Source organism: Lipotes vexillifer, unplaced genomic scaffold (assembly GCF_000442215.2).
Source record: "Lipotes vexillifer unplaced genomic scaffold, Lipotes_vexillifer_v1.1 scaffold342, whole genome shotgun sequence".
NCBI lineage: Eukaryota > Metazoa > Chordata > Mammalia > Artiodactyla > Lipotidae > Lipotes > Lipotes vexillifer.
Genome location: NW_006786802.1, coordinates 1736010 through 1740258, shown reverse-complemented (window position 1 = coordinate 1740258; position 4249 = coordinate 1736010).

The window sequence follows — 4249 nt, the reverse complement described above, 5'->3', positions numbered from 1 at the left end:
GAACCTGTGTCCCCTGCATCGGCAGGCGGACTCTCAACCACTGCGCCACCAGGGAAGCCCTCATTGTGGTTTTGATTTGCATTTTTCTAATGACTAATCATGTTAAGCATCTTTTCATGTGCTTATTGGTCATTTATATATCATCTTTGGAGAAATGTATATTCAGATGCTTGGCCCACTTTTAAATTGGGTTATTTGTCTTTTATTATTGAGTTGAAATAGTGTTTTAATATATATTCCAGATACAATTCTCTCATCAGATATATAAGTTGCAAATATTTCCACCCCATTCCGTGGGTTATCTTTTCACCTTCTCGATGTTATCCTTTATAGCACATAGTTGTACATTTTGATGAAGAGTCCAATTTATTTTTTTTCTTTTATTACTTGTGCTTTTGGTGTCCTATCTAAGAAGGCTTTACTTTGGGTCACAAGTATTTTTTCCTGTATTTTCTTCTGAGAGTTTTATAGCTTTAGTTCCTACAGTTAAGGTTATGATACATTTTGAGTTAATTTTTGTATACGGAATTAGGAAGGATCCTACTTGATTCTTTTGGACTTGGATATCCAGTTGTCTCCATTTTTAAAATATAGAGATAGTTCCATGCCAGTTGGTAAATAGTGTCCCCTCTTTTGCTCTGAATATTCCCCAGACCTCCTGGCCATTCCCATGACTCACAGACTGACTTGTCAATGTCTGGCACAGCAGGAGGCCTCAGGTCTCTGCTGGTTCTGATGCTGGTAAGGTCCCAGTTGTTAAATATTTTGAATATTCCACCTATGTGTTGGTGTGTGTTGTGACACAGTCTCAGGGTTGGAGATAGTAATATCAATTCAGAGATGTCCCATAACGTGCCATGAATAACCATGTATTGTATCTCGAGGGGGTGCTGCTAGAGCAAAGAGAAATGCCACCTTTTCTGTAATTAGCATGTCCGTGAGGACTAGATGAGAGTGGATCCTGCCCAAGAATGAGCTCAGTAGTTCCACGAAAACCTGTGAGGCAAAGATCTCAGAGGCCACAAGAAGAGAATATTCTACTGTGGTTTCTCCACAGGCAAACGTGTAGCCCATCTTACGCTCCCATCACAAATGTGCCATCTGAGGACCAGGGGGATGACCTGGGTGGGTTCCTCCTGTACCATCCTGTAGGGGAGATGCCCTGATTCTCCCTTCGCAGAGCGAGTTTGACAGTCCACAATTTTATGGGATGGAAGGACCTCTCTCTTTCCTGGAAAGGTTGAAAGATCGAGACAACTTCCCTAGAAGCCTCGAGTTTGTGGATAAGTCTAGTGCCTGGTGCCTCTTAAGCCCCTGAGACTGTGCAGCTCGCCAGGCCACAGAGAGGGACTCTGCCATCGGAAGGGCTCTGCCTCTGCCAGCCCTTCTGTCCCCTCCCTCCCCCCGCCCTGCTCAGCCCCTCTCTCCTGCAGTGTCTTCGTTCCACATTTCTGGATAATTATCTTTTTGGCAATGGCCCTTCTGTGTGCTGTGGAGCAAACGGTTGAGTCTATGGCTTTTCCCCAAGTGCTATTTCCAGCTGGGCCGTGCCATCCTGTTCTGCTGTAGTCCAGGACACAAAAGGTCAGGGGACTTGCCGGGAGGACAGACTGCGTGGTGTGAAGACCTCCTGGCCTGACTGTTATGTGGCCATTGAAGGAATATCTTAGGAAAATCAGTGAGAGCATATGACAGAGTACCCTGGCCCCAACCTCACTGAGTGACCTCATAAAAGGTCCCTATGACACCATAATGAATGAGTGGTCAGGAGAGACTGGGTATATATTTAGGGTGCTCAGGTATGGCAGGGGGAGGACAGAGGGCAACTAAAAATGGAGTGGCTGTTGCCTTCAAACAATGATCTCACGCTGACTTTATAGAGCAAGACATGATGACAAGTCCCTGACACGCGGCAAACCCGGACAAAGCGTAGCTCTCACTATCTTGTATAATAATTACACCTTACAATTGTATTTAAAGTTGTTGTATTGGATGACTATTAAAATATTTTCCCCAAATTCTAACTGTAATTAAAATATTTCTTATTTTGTAAAATATTTGCAAGTGATTTTTCTAACCATCTAATACATTTTTAGGAATAACCTAATGTGACTGCTGAATTCCAAAGCAGCAATGCATTCTGGGCATATCCATTGAGCAATCACTAATACTAGGCCCTGGGAGGTACCCAGCACCAAGATTATCTCCAGGCCAAAGATGCATCCCCCAGCTCAGGTTCAAGTGTAAAAGAAAGAGAGAGAGAGAGAGGGACAATTAAAGAGAAGGGAACATGTCAAGCTCTAAAGTTCTACTGACTTGAAGCAAAACATGAGTCCGCAAGAGTCTGACCCCATCCATCTGGTCTCTGTCACCCTTCCAAGACACTGGGGTCAAACTCTTGCCGACCCATGTGCCCAAGCTTCTTGAATCAAGGCCCCAGACCTCTGTGGTACCCAGCAGTGTCCCAGGAGATTTCAAAGCCACAGGATAAATGAGGGTGCTGAATTATCCATTTTATCTGAAGACCTTTATAAGAAAAACTACCTTTATAACAAGACAAAGAGGGAAATATCACGGATTAAGATGTGCATTCTTCTATAAGATAGAAAGTGAGACATGAAAGGACTTGCACTCTTGTGGAGGGCCACTTTGGGGCTGACCTCAGATTTTTCAGGCTGTATGTTCACTCACCCCTTTTCCTAGAAATACTCAGGTGGGAAACCTTGAGAAGTTGTGGCATGACCCACGTCCATCTCAATATGTAATCAGAGGGAGACCGCTGGGCCTGGAAGGGCTGGGGTGTTGCTTGCCTTGGGTTTTGGCCTTTGTTCAGTTACCTGCAAGACTGGCCTTTAGTGAAAAGGCTGATTACTCTCCCTTCTCACCTGCCTCCCAAGCCTCTTCATAGAACTTCCTTCCCTTATGCCTCTTATACCCTTCCCCTACCACTCCAGTGTAGTAGATACAGATTGATTGTGTCTTCCCAGCACACATTCTCCCCCACCCTCCCCATTTCTATGCTTTTCTCCCCCCCCCTGCCACACCCCTGGCCGTTGCGACTGGACCAGCAATGAACACATGACACAAGCGGAGCCCATCAGAGTTCTTCCTTGGGATTTTACAACTGAAACAAAGCAAGAGAAACCATTTCTTTCCCTTTGGATCATCAGTTCTAAGGCCATGGCCACAGAATTAATGACACCTGTGTACCTGCCACCTGGAGGAGAGAAGACAGTCAACACTGAAGCAGAAGCTGAAATGAAAAAAGAAAGTATTGATGCTTTCAAATCCCTAATCTATTATCATAGGGTCTTTGGGAGGATTAAATTGAGCACATAGTATGTGCTCAATAAATGCTAGATAATATGATTTATGGAGGAAGGCACTGAGGTTCAGTGCAGCTAAGCTAACTTACTCAAGGTGACTTAGGAAGCAGTGGTGCTGGCATATGGACTCCTGGCATCTCAGTCTCCTGGGAGTAGTGCCACGCATTAGAAATGCAATTTATATAAATAAATAAATAAAATTTAAAAACTTCTTGTGAGTGCATTTTAAAACGTATAAAAATACAGGTGACATTAATTTTAATAATATATTTTATTTAGCCCAATAGATCCAAAATACTGTCATTTCAACAAATAACAAACATAAAGTTATTGCAATACTTTACATTCTTTTTTCTTTTCATGTACTGAATCTTTGAATTCTAGAGTGTATTTTGTGCTTACTATATCATTCAGTTAGGACCAGTCACATATCAAGTGCTTGATAGCACAGACCTAGAGCTACCTGTTTCCCCCCAGGCTACAGGCCTCCTTCCTTTGTGTACCTGGACACTCAAATGCATATCTGCATTTGTACCCACCTCCTTCACCTGTCCCACCCCAAGCTAGGGTATACCCCACTTCCTTATGCATTCTAATAGCATCTTGTTCTTATCCTTCATAATTCAGCATTATTATTATTATTGTTATTATTATTAAATTACGTGTTTCCAGTTGACTGAAAGCTTCAGGAGGGCAGGGACTTTGTTCACGTTGTGTCTCTTTGACGCATTATTGAATGAATTAATTAATACAAATAAATATCATTATCCTTGATAAATATTCTTGAATGAATGGATGAACAAAAATAAGTGAAGGAGTCAATCCTTGGCCTCAAAAGTTCCTACCTATTTTGTGCCCATTCATGGCCTTGCTTCCTTCCTCTCTCCCTCCCTTCTCCTTCCCTCCCCGCTTCCCTCTTTCCC